Source organism: Aricia agestis, chromosome 20 (genome assembly GCF_905147365.1).
Source record: "Aricia agestis chromosome 20, ilAriAges1.1, whole genome shotgun sequence".
In the NCBI taxonomy this organism is placed as follows: Eukaryota; Metazoa; Arthropoda; class Insecta; order Lepidoptera; family Lycaenidae; genus Aricia; species Aricia agestis.
In genome coordinates this window covers 5,367,805-5,381,515 of record NC_056425.1, presented here as the reverse complement: position 1 = coordinate 5,381,515, position 13,711 = coordinate 5,367,805, and the positions used below count along the sequence as shown (strand labels likewise).

At 34.9% G+C, this 13,711-nt stretch overlaps 1 protein-coding gene across 4 annotated transcripts in view; it reads left to right on the top strand.

Annotated features, from left to right (window-relative positions):
• LOC121737306 (semaphorin-1A) overlaps window positions 1–13,711 on the top strand; it is a 389,517-nt gene that overhangs the window by 264,641 nt on the left and 111,165 nt on the right. The gene's annotated exons all lie outside the window — the stretch shown is intronic.

The window sequence follows — 13,711 nt, the reverse complement described above, 5'->3', positions numbered from 1 at the left end:
AAAAAACATAATGTCATGAATTAATTCATTAGTTCAACTGTGAAGTGGTAACAGAGAGCCAAACAGACACTTTGTATTTTTAATATAAAGATAAACATAGATAATGGACATTTTATATAATCCATTCGGCAAATAAGCCCCATCGATGGTAAAGGAATGAAAACGGTGCTTAATAGAATATCCCGAGAACTCTTTGGAGATCCGCCAATGGTGGGCCAATCCTTTTAGGATGGCTCCACTCTATTCAATTATAATAATCGGGATACCTGCCGTCACGGATGACTCGCTTTTATGACTCTGAAACACTTATTACTTTCGTATCCCACTTCTGATGTTGTGCTTGCAGACTAATGTGTACTTTAATACACGGAGATATGGTTTGATTTTGATTTGGCATTTTAATGTTTTTATGCAAAACTTAAAAATTAGGATTAGATTTTTTTTAATATATAGAACTGTTGGTTTATGTTTCTCTTAGGTGGCAACAACTGAACATAAATCAAAACTATAATCAAAGCCTTCTAAAAAGAACAAAACTTATCTAGTACATTTTTTGTCTATGTCACGAGACTATAGGAAGACGGTCTTTATAATTAAAAGTATAGTAGCTTGTCTATCTAATCACCTACCTATAAACTTGGTACAGAAGAAGAAATATCTGTTGTAACCGTTTAGAACCCTATTGTAATTAAATAAAAACCAAAATTGTTAAACCGCACCTGTCTTCGAGTGTACACAAACGAATCGGATACCGTAATTGTACCATTAAAGACAACGCGAACAAAAGACGATAATGACTGTACGGAACCCGCAGCGGGCAAATTGACATGCACTTGACCGGGTTTGTTACGGGAGTTGCTTGTGCCAGCGCCAAACATGCCAGTAACTTGCTTGCTAGCGTTTGGATTATTATGTACTAGATGTATTTTGTATTGTCGCATAATATTGTAACAGTTAGGTATTTTGTAGTTTTGAGATAAACGAAATGTTTTATTATACAAGGTTTAAGGTTTAAGGTGTGTGTGTGTGTGTGTGTGTGTGTGTGTCCTTCATATAGAGTTTACTGTGAAAGTAGCAGAGCTGAAGAAGTTAATTTTCTTAATTATTGTATGGAATAATTCGTGAGATTGGAAGCGTTTTTTAACAGACTTTAACAGACTTCGTCCGAATTTTAAATATCTAGTTACTATACTCACTTGATAGTTAGTCTAATTAAAATATCACGATGAGTTCATAATTAGGAGGTTAATTAACACAAAACCTTGATCTCAATTTCAAAGTATACGAGTATGTTGAAATTTTCGGCACTCTTCAATTTTATTTAATCTCTATTTTATTTGTTTCATATACATTAGAACAATAATCTTATAGCTCAGAAATTTACACAATACTTTGCTTGTTTTATGTTAACTCTTGTCTAAGGTCTCGTAATATCAATAATATTTAAGTAAATAAAAAATATAAGTTAATTCTTCGTTGTTGAGGTTGTCATCGTTGCCAACTGGCGCGAGCAACTGGCGTAATGTGAACGCGGCGTAGCCCATAATGGTTGTTAGATCGATACACATGTGCGGGAAAGTTTTCAAATAAAAAACTTCTAGACTTTATCGTATTTGGTTACTCCGGGCTCGGCCACTATACCAAACACAATCAATGTTTCCCCTTGTTTCCGTGTCAAATGTTTGACACAATTTGAATATAATCAAATTGAGTTTTCAGTTTATTGATCAGTAGTTTTTGCTTTGGGTAAACTCGCATTGCGATGGCCGATGCATTTTAAGAGCCCATATGACCCTAACTTGACTACATACATTAACCTAGATCTCAAAATCTGTAAGGTCTAGAAAACTGATTTTTTGACACAAGTAACTTCAGTTCATAAAGATTAAATGCTCAAGACGAAAACACGATTACTCAAAAAATGCTCGATAGTTTCTTTTTTACAAAAAACCTTGTTTTAGACACATTTTTGCTTGGATCTTCGAAGTTTGCTGTTTTTTCTTTAATATTTTTTAATATATGAAAAGGTATTGATAAAACCTAAATTTGCTCAAAACACTTTTTTCATAATCATTATAGTTCGTCTTTTATTCAAGTAAAACTAACTCGGCGATGATTCCGCGCCGTCCTTTTTCACCTGGCATATGAAAGACGGGCGTGAGAGTGAAGAGAGAAGGACGATGTTTGATTTTTAGAGTCAGGTGAGCTCTTAAGCTATTAAAATGAAGTAAGTATGTCAATTCAATGTGTATCACTCCTTATGTAGTAGGTGAATAGTGTTTAATTTTGAATAATTCATTTAAAAGTGAATCGCGTTGCATCGACGCGCTACGTTGCAATGTGGTCTTCAAAAACAAAAATTGTGCAAGCTTTATAAAATTTAAAGAATAATATATATAAAGCTTGCACAAATTCAAATACTGTATGCAAGCTTAGTAAAATTTCTTTAAATTTAACATCTGAATCGATTTACGATTACTGGTCGATTATTTATAATTGTACTGGTCAATTATGTTTAATAATTGTCCAACTCTTCTTAATATTGATTATATACACATATACCCATACACGGGACAATTTGTCGTTTCGATCGATCGTCAAGAAAATCGTCCAATCGATCTTTTGAACGTAAAATCGTTTGCGATATTGCTACACACGTACAATTTGTCGTTCGATTTTAATATCGAGGAGATAAATCGTTACGATAATTGTCCCGTGTATGTAACCTTTAATGATTAGCCTGTCATTTAAACATTTGGGATTTTAGCCATAAAAATGTTAACCCTTAATTGGACGCGCCTGCACAGGAAATCCGGTATCATTTCAGTTTTTTCTTCAATCAGTTGCAAAATCGCATAAAGCACTTACGAAATTAAACATCATAATTAGCACAAAACAAGGAACGGATGTTTGCGAAAGGGGTCCGTGCAGCGCAAATAGAACTAATTGCGTTAGGATATGAAACGGGAATCAAGAAAATGTTGAAAAATGTAGAAAAAGTTGTGACGGTGCGTTATTAAGTTAGTCCAACAGCGGACAATGTTAACATCTGGATACAACCGGTTCAAACTGGATTTTTCTGGAATGTTCCAGTTTTTTGCTGGTTAAAAAACATCTATAGGTATCTAGTTGATTTCGTGCTATTAAAACCAAAATATCATTATATTGAAAGAATTTATACGTGGGAGAGCCATGCTTCGGCACGAATGGGCCGGCTCGACCGGATAAATACCACGTTCTCACAGAAAACCGGCGTGAAACAGCGCTTGCGCTGTGTTTCGCCGAGTGAGTGAGTTTACCGGAGGCCCAATTCCCTACCCTATTCCCTTCCCTTCCCTACCCTCCCCTACTACCCTATTCCCTCTTAAAAGGCCGGCAACGCACATACAGCTCTTCTGATGCTGCGAGTGTCCATGGGCGACGGAAGTTGCTTTCCATCAGGTGACCCGTTTGCTCGTTTGCCCCCCTTATTTCATTAAAAAAAAAAAATTGACATAGCTACTTACCTTATAAGTTAAGTCAAGCGAATAATGTTTCAGGGCTCTGCATCATAAAACTCGTTCTATTTGGAATTTTCTTGGAATACTCGAGTTTTTTTTTCCGGTAAGAAAAATTAAAAATTTATTCTATGTACAGACATCCAAATTATGATATTAATTAAGTTTTCAGCGAATAATGTAACTAATAACTATGGTCTGGATACAGCTCGTTCAAAGTGGATTTTTCTAGAATATTTGAGTTTATCAACGGTCAATACTTGAAAGACATCAAAATCTATTTGAGTAGACGTATTTATAAACAGTAAATGATTATATTAAAGAAATTGAAAGAGGTACTCAAACTATACAAAATAAATTAGCTGATTGAATTGCGAATCAAAATTTCAATTTGGCTTTATCTGTATTGAAATGGCTAACGGGGTGAATTTTTCCATTGACCTTATGGGGTTAAAGTGGCCCCTGAATACCCCAAAATGCGACAGATGGGGAAATAAAAATACAACCCTTATTTACATCAGGACATTTCATGTTGGACTCGGGGGCTCTAATCCCGTAATACCGGAATTTGAATACAAATAACGTGCCAGTGCATTTTGGAGTTTATGACACGGGAATAAACGTTATTGTCGTTGGCAATGTAATTATATTTTTATAAGCATTATTATGGACTCTAATCCCTGGTGATAAGGTTTAAATGGGGGTTATTTATTGTCAGAAGGTGTCAAACACTTGCTTATGTCAGGGGTTAGGATATTAGGCTCGTATAGGTCAATGAATATGAATGCATTATATTTTTATTGCTATAAAACTCAATTTAGTGTAGTTAATACTAGATGACTCGTTTATCACGCGGGGACCGTACATTTTTCGGAACCAAAAGTATGTCCATGCCAAATTTCAGCAAAATCGTGCGGTTTAGGCGTGAAGAGGTAACAGACAGACAGACAGACACACTTTCGCATTTATAATATTAGTATGGATGGATAATATACTCAAAGTTCTATCAAAATCGATATAGTCTGCATATTTTGATTAAGCTTAATATTGTTTTAATCTTTTCTACAATAAAAATACAATTTTCATAATTAATATTAGGTTAGTTCTAACTTGTAGTCCTAATAATATTAACAATAAATAACGCCCGCAACTCCGTCGCGCCAAAATTCTTTTATCGCGCGGGAACCGTTCATTTTTCCGCGATAAAAAGTATTCTATGTCCTTTCCCGAGACTCAAAGTAACTGCATACCTAACATTAAACATAGTTGAGCGGTTTAAGCGTGTGAGAGGTAACAAATAGACACACTTTCGCCACATATTACTAAATAATTATGCCTTCGCGTTTATTATATTAGTATGTATAGAAATGGAATACTATCTTAATATATAAAACTCACAAGTGACTGACTGACATAGTAAGTGATCTATCAACGCACAGCCCAAACCACTGGACGGATCGGGCTGAAAGGCATGCAGGTAGATGTTACGACGAAGACATCCGCTAAGAAAGGATTTTGATAAATTTCCCCCCTAAGGGGGTAAAATAGAGAATGAAAGATTGTATGATATAATAATACGTCTTCTTAACGAGAAATACTAAAATGAAACAAAATGTTCTTACTCAGACATTACAGAAGAACATATTTTTCAACATCTCAAAAGAAACATCACTAACTATTTGGAATTACCGAAAATAAACTTCGAGATAATCCGAAGGACGAATCGGAAACGTTGGCAAATAAAATATAAGCATTTCTTACACGTGTCTTGTCTGTATCCTGATACTCTGCTGAATCATTTTAAAAAGCTCTCGCAAATAATAATAGTGTCTTGTTTATGTAATGATAATTTTGACGACCTCTGTGGCTCAGTGGTGAGCGCGTTGGTAGCTCAAGCCGGGGGTCGCGGGTTCGAATCCCGCCGACGGAACAAAAAGTTTTCAATGTTCCCGGGTCTGGATGTGTATTAAATATGTGTATGATATAATAAAAATCTTAAATATATGTATAGTATAAAAGTATTAAATATATTTCCGTTGTCTGGTACCTGTAACACAAGTCCTTTAGGTACTTAGCACGGGGCCAGACTGACGTGGTGTGAATCGTCCATAGATAAAAATAAAAAAAAATTAAAATGTAATATTCATTTTTTTTTTTAAATGATAAAAGAAAATAAACTGTATTATTGGACTTCTATATGGTAGCCATATTCGCGTGATAAAAGAAAAATGGGCGTTTTCATCATCCCTTTTCTCCAAATTTGTATTACATTTTCCATGGAAGTAGCTTAGCCCATCGATCGTGGAATAACGAGACACAATAGCTTATCTATTGTTATCGCCGCCGGATGCGGCCGCTTAGGTCTTCATGAATTAGGGCAGCTTTTGATCCCGAAAACTGCAGTGCAATTAGTAAGTTTAAAATTCAGCATCTAAACAAAAAAATTAACTTCATGAGTGCCGACAGAATCTCCTAATCCTCCTCTTCTGTTTAATTTCGTTGCGGGTCCCAAGACACACACACACACTGTTGATCCTGGCGACAAAGGAGTTGCAGTGGTGGGAATGTGTGGTGGGCCTTTTGCCCGTTATAAAAAAAAGAGTGCCGACAGAAGTGAAAATGAAACAGCAAGTATAGGCATCCGTTTTCGCCGCGCGGTAGAAAGGGTCTGCTCTTCCGCCATCTTAGTAGTTTTCGATCAGATCAAGTACAGAATTTTCAAAGAATTTTGAAACAATTTTAAAAAGCTAGACTAAAAAAGTGTTATTGCTTCACTGCAATATCAACGCGAGGAGACTATAGCTATAGTTCAGGCATGTCCCACAAATCCCTTAATTAGAGGATATTTCTCCCCCTATCATTGTCACACTGCCGATTGGTACGAGTTTGATTAACATCATATGGCTTCAACCATCATTTGATGCCTAGAGCTGTTATTTATATAATTATGTTAAGTTTCGGATAGTCGCTTATTAAAAAAAAATATTATGAAAATTAATGTCTCATGAATGAATAAAAAGCGGCCAAGTGCGAGTTGGACTCGCCCATGAAGGGTTCCGCAGCAGTAATAAGGTTTATTTTAATGAAATTAAAATGTTTTTGATTTATTTTTATATTTCAGTTGATTAAATGAAAATTAATTTAAGGTTTACCATTTATGACGTATAAAAAAAACTACTTGCTAGATCTCGTTCAAACCAATTTTCGTTGGTAGTTTTTATAGTAATGTACATCATATACTATTTTTAGACTTGTCATGCCCCTACTTTAGAAGTTAGAGGGGGGGGGGGACACATTTTACCACTTTGGAAGAGTCTCTCTCGCAAACTATTAAGGTTAGAAAAAAACGACATGAGAAACCTCAATATGATTTTTGAAGACCTATTCATATAGATACCCCACTCGCATAGGCTAGATGAATTTTTTTTTTGTTTCAGGGGATTTCTATGGGGTCCCCTAAAATTTTTAATAATTTTTATATTTTTGTATCAAAATCTTATTGCGGTTTACAGACTACATCTACTTACCAATTTTCAATAGTATAGCTCTTATAGTTTCGGAGGAAAGTAGAGGCTGTGACATACGGACGGACAGACAGACAGACAGACAGACATGACGAATCTATAAGGGTTCCGTTTTTTGCCATTTGACTACGGAACCCTAAAAAGTAAATTAATTTGACTGTGAATGTTCTTATAGTAATTATGTTTATATACAATATGTTAAGATAACAACATAATAATAAACGTCTTAGTAATTTAAAAAAAAACATATTTTTCCTTCGGGGCTTTACTGCTTATCACTAATATTTTTCTATTTTTGTTTCAGGTACATTTGCAGTCACAAAATTAATGTATACCGAGCCTCTTTCTTCAACAAAACTTGGATTTATTTTGAACTAAAGTCGGGTATGGAACTTAAAAATGTGATACAAAAACTGGTCTAAAAATATACTTATAATCACAACTTTTTATAATTACTTTAAAAACCACCACGGCAGTTTAAAAAAAATTGATGTTCCATTTTCGAAAATGAAAGTTTGGCTAATTCGAATTTGGAACTTTTATTTTTTATCGTTCGAGCCAGCTTGTTTACTTTTGCCACGTCTTAATTCTGTCGTTAGCGATTTTTTGCGTTCGCTAACGATCTCTTTGGAATTGCAAATTTGGTTAATTGTCTGATGGAAGTTAGCTACTTTAAACGCGAGTGATTGTTGAAATATATTTTAACAGACGAATAATTCAACGGGTTTACATTGACTTTCTAATCATTCGTTTGGATATTGAAACGAAAAGCCATTACTTAACTCGAATTATTTCTCCTGTATTTTGAATTACAGTTTGAGATGTTTAGGGATTTGCATTTGCGAATAGTGTTTAGCGTTTAGTTATAATTTTGTATTTATACTCCAGTATTTGTGAAATTAATATTCATTTATTACTGATTAGATTTCTTGCAAATTAGAATTTTATGGCAGCACTTAACTTCAATTTAATGAAGATTTTATCATACATTATTTGTCAAATTCATCATTAACCTAAAATTAAGACTTCATTCAATGTCTCTGATGCATATTTCAGAACGTATTATTATATTTTTGACTTTTTTACGTCCGTGTTTTTGACTATATAAGTTAAAATAAAAAGATTTTTCTTTGTTGTCTGACCTACTACTGTCTATAAAAAAAAAAACTAGTAAAGTACATAAACTAGCTGGGCGTAAATACCCAAACTTGTATTTTCCAAATTCGAATTAGCCAAACTTGTATTTAGGCCTGAATTAAGGCCGAATATGAAAATCTTCATCCGTACATTAAATCGTTGAAATTACAAAATTTTGAAACGAAATTTCCTCTTAGGAGTTTCCATTTCGATTGGGCTCTTAAAAGTTCATTCGGAATCATCAATTATTGTCCTTCAAGTTCGACAGATGAATAATTATTTACGAACTTATCGCATTCTCTTATCATCACCCCTGAATCTCTAGTTTTACCACAGTATAAAATTATACAGTAGATGAGCTTCATACCCTATGAACCGTGCCCGTGCATACATCTTGGCCATAAAAAGTTTTAGCTGTTTCTTCGTAGCTGTCACATTTTTGACGTAGAATGCTTTCACTTTTTGGCCAGGCTCTAAGGGCGAAGCCAAACGAGCGTAATTGGTGAGTTTTGAGTCGCCGAATTTCTGCCGGGCAGAATTCTGCTACATTCAGTTTCATACAAAAGTCATGTTTGATTCACACGGCGACTCAAAATGAGTTGTCATTTGTATGAAAAAATTTTGCCCGGCAGAAATTCTGCGGCTCACGACTCACAAATTTACGCTCGTTTGGCTTCGCCCTAAGTGTCTAAACTTAGGGCAAACACTATGTCGAATTTCCGCGGCGGAAGTTTGGCATGATTCCGCCTGCGATGTATATTAAATTATAGGTCTAGCAGAATCTGATGGCTGATGGCGGATTTTCAAAAATATCCTTGATCATTGGATAAATTTTTATGCCGAATTTCCGTCGCGTTATATTGAATGCGTTTGACATTGACATAATCATGCCGAACTTCCGCCGCGGAACTTCGGCATGGTGTGTTTAGACAATAAAGTTAATATACCGCTAGGTATATTAACCAGATGGGCTTGTTATATCCAGTTTTGTTACATAGGGACTGGTGTGATCCAGTTTGATCTGGTTTAATCTACTCTAATCCAGTGATTTATATCTGCGAGATCACTCTGGACGTCACCAATTCACTTCCCTTGCACTGCGATGAATTCATTTGCATCGAATTAGTATAGAACAAAAATCAATCTCGGTTATTGACACCAGTAGCTTGAAACGTTAAAATAAAGCTATTAATTCCAATTTCACCTACGCCGGTTAATACTACTTATGAAATCGGAATTAAATCCTTTTAGAACAAGACAAATCCCCTAGACGGGGGTCTACGTTGCGACGGTCTACTTTGGCCCTGACAAAAAATGGCGGTCCACAATTATTGTAGGCGGGGGTAAATGTAAATTAATTTTGTTAGCAGCGAAGAACTTTTATGTATGCTTGATTTCTCTTAATGAAAAGCATAGGCCAGGGATGGACCCTGCCTTATCAATGTGCCACTTTTTTGATAATCACTAAAGTAATGTCAAACACGTTCCACTAAATAATATTTTTCTTTGTAATCCTGACGCGTATATAAAATTTTAAAAGTGGGTTACGAAACAAATGAGTTTGGGAACCTCTGATTTAAAATCTCAACTACTACCAATACGCCTAAAGTAACAAACATACACACTCCCAAACTTTAGCCTTAATGTAATAAACTACCTTTAATATAGCCAGCATTTTATTAAATAGACCGACAGCAATAATTTTCATATTCTCATTTCCTACCAGACGAGTACGAGAGATAATTTTTTGCCTGTGCCGCTTTTTCCTTTTTGACAAGTTGTCATTTTAAAAACTCCTGGACGATCGCCAGCCAAAATGGACGGAGCAAAAAGAATTTTAAAGTATTTATGAGTGCACAATAAGTGAATTTAACGTGGAGTATAAATTATATTTGCGCAAGATAAAAACTGCTAAACAAGAGAATAAATGGTTTAGTCGGCGGTTTTTTAGCGTTTAATTTGTAGAATACATTTTAAAGTTAGTTGCACTCGTTGGAAAAAGCACCAAAAGCGTATCTGAGCAAATAAAATGGCCGCTACATAATATATTATATCATTTTGAAAAAAATTGGCCAAGTGCGAGTCAGACTCGCGCACGAAGGGTTCCGTACCCGTTATAGAGTGAACATAGGGAAAAATTATGTGTTTTTTTTATGGGAGCCCCCTTAATTATTAACTTTCTTTATTTTAATTGCATAATTAAATAATATAGAACTTATTACATAATAATTGAGGATATTGTGAAAATTTCAAGTGTCTATAATATGTTGACATTATGGATTACGAACCAAAAAAACATCGTTTGTTGTATGAGGAAATTTAATAAAAACTTAAATATTAACTTTATTTTGTTTGTAGCTGCGAATAATAAAAAGTATCCTTACTTTTTATTATTCGTAACTCCCATACTATTACCGTTTTAAATTTGGTTCCTTTTGATCTATCATGTAACGTCAGCCTAGTACCGCTCAAGGTCACCTAAATATTGCAAATGTATTGAAATGTGTACCTAAGGTACAATTTTTTGACAAGTATTGTGGAGCATGTTTTTTGACGGAGTTACTTTTCCTTAGTTTTTATTATTCGTAGGTTTTTAGTATATTTTGTTGTTGTTGCACCAGAAACATCTGTGAAAATTTCAGAAGTCTAGCTATAGCTACAGCCTGAAGACAGACAGAGAGACAGACAGACAGACGGAGAGACATAATTGAAGTCTCAGTAATAGGGTCCCGTTTTTACCCTTAGGGTACGGAACCCTAAAAAAAGTGGTTATTGCACAATTTTTAAAAGAAATGAAATATTCGTGAAATTTAGATGCATCTTTGTGGTTTTTTTTTCTAAGTATAGAAAAAAAATTAAGATATTGTATTCCCGCTAGTAGAGACCTCTCGCAAATATAATGTATCTATGTTTAAAAAATGAAACAATTCATAGCTTATTACCAAGACGTATAGAAATGAATTATAAGATAATCTATTTTAGTCGCCCCCTTAATACGTATCCAAGGTAACCTCAAAACCAGCAACCAAACCGAGACTCCCAATCATCATAAAATAAAGACCGCCCGCAGATTGGCTCCGCGGTTATAATTAATCTTGAATCAATAACGCTGCACCGGCTCCTATACTACGACCGATGAACCGGGGTTTAATCATTGTTTACCAATGATTAAACCCCGGTTTACCAATGGTATAACGTGTGCTTACTGCTTAGGCTATAGCATATTAACCATGATATTGGTTAGTTTTGCCAATGAGTATGAAATGAAAACTCGAAAATGCGTCATCGAAAAATGAATCACAACGGGCGCGCGTCGGCTATAGCATACTTGGACGCTATCACAAAAATTATTACATAAATTAGCAGGTCAGTACGAATATCGACGTTAAGGACATTAAAATAACATATTTTAATATCAGTGCGCCTTGTACAGTGGCGGTTACGACGCTCGCCGCTTTCTTGATAGGGCAAAAATGTATGAAGAAATTTGAGAGCGTTTCTTATTTTTCTTATAAATGGAAATGTTATTTATTTTTATATAAAATATTTAGCTATTCGGACAGGAGACTAACTAAGCAACAATTTTTTGTAAATTTATTTTCCTTAGTTCAGTGTATTTAGCTGTAATGGTACCTAATCAAACCCCATTTTTTTTAATCTATTGCGATTATTGTGATGGTTAAAACGTATTTATGTGAAAATTTTGTATCCTCGCAGTGTGACTCCTAAATCTTTAAAATAACCTACCTATAATCATTGATATTTGTGAAAAAATGTGAAAGCGTTCTTAACCATGATATTGGTTAGTTTTACCAATGAGTATGAAATTAAACTTCCTTTGAATGTTGCAATGCAATGCGTCAGCGAAAAATGAATCAAGCAATTTAATTTTTTTTTAATCCTTATTTTCTTATCGTTACTAATATTATAATTGCGAAGGTGCATCTGTCTGTGTCTTCATACTTAAACGGCTGAACCGATTTCGATAAAATTTTGTATGTATCTCCATACAAAATTTCAGCTGCGGGAAAGTATTTAGAATTCTTTTTATCTTAGAAAAATATACAGTTCCCTTGCGATAAACTAATTTTGGTGCAAGAGTGATGTGGGCGTCATATCTAGTTATCTTATACTTTTTAAGCAATAACAATATCCTAATGTCTTTCCGTGAAAGCCGCTCATTTTTAACCGACTTCCAAAAAACGAGGAGGTTATATTATGTTCGGCTGTGGATATATATATTTTTTTTGTATTTTCGACGATTATTCCGCCGTTTGTGAACCGATTTTAAAAATTTTTGTTTTGTTATATTAGTATTTTCCCTATTTAAACTCCGAGCTGTGCTCGTTTTACACTTTTATTTATTTATATCACAACCTTAGTGACTTTAGCAACAACATTTCTGAAAAATATACCACAGATATACACAAAAAATAACAATAACAAGATGACAAATCGTTGGTATCACTCGGAGAGAACATTAATTTCGACAGATCCTTGAAGGGGCGAACTTGGCCTCATAAGTCATAACGTAGTATTTGCATAGGGGCTAGGGCTTATATGTTACGTTATTACAGTGGTTCCTAACCTTTTCAGAGCTATTACCCCTATGGCCTGTTAGAAAAGTGTATTAGTGTGAATCTCGCTTTCCGCTTGGCCGCCATTTTATGAACGTTAAGACGATCAAACAGTTTAATTCAAACCTTAAATGAAACCGTTTGATGTCGGTTTGAACAGTTGTCAAACGGCATTGCACAGTTTGGTTTGGTGCGCCGCCATTATTAGACTTGTACGATGCAGAATAGATGCTCTCAAACTTCAAAATCCAGTACAAAATTAAGCCAAGTTTGTTCAAACGCGTCGGAACACGATCAAACGGCGCGTCAAACACAACAAGAATATGAAATTTCATCAAACAAGCTTCAAACACGTAAATGTTTGACAAACCGTTCAAACTAGCTTTGTAAACGATCAAAATGGTTTGAGTCAAACCAAAATTTATACGTGTTTGAGTCAACACGTATAAATCACCTACCTACTATATTATTTTATTTTAAACACAAAAACATATTTTTTGCCGATTCATCTATTTTACGTACCACCTCTGTTACCCCTATGCAATAGCTGTTTTACCCCCCGGGGGGTAATTACCCCCAGGTTCGGAACCACTGCGTTATTACATGTATGATGTACGTCTTCATGTTGGCCACTCGTGTATTGGCTATTGCCTCTACACGTAAGCACATGTTGGGCCAATACGAACGATAAATTAACTGATAACGAACGCGTAGAAGGGCTTTGACTATGATTGACAATGAATCATGATCGATATTGCTGTGCAATGTACTTGCAAATCTAGAACTTTGCAATAATAGTGCCAATCATGGTGAGCCATCTTAGCCCAATGTATAAATTCTTAGACAAACAACAAACAAAAACGACAGCGACAAACGCGGCCACATAACATAATGTCGTGTCCATTCACGTTAACATGATGGGCCAATACAAGCGAACATGAAAAGAGCAGGCAAATGTTCGTATACGATTGCCCAA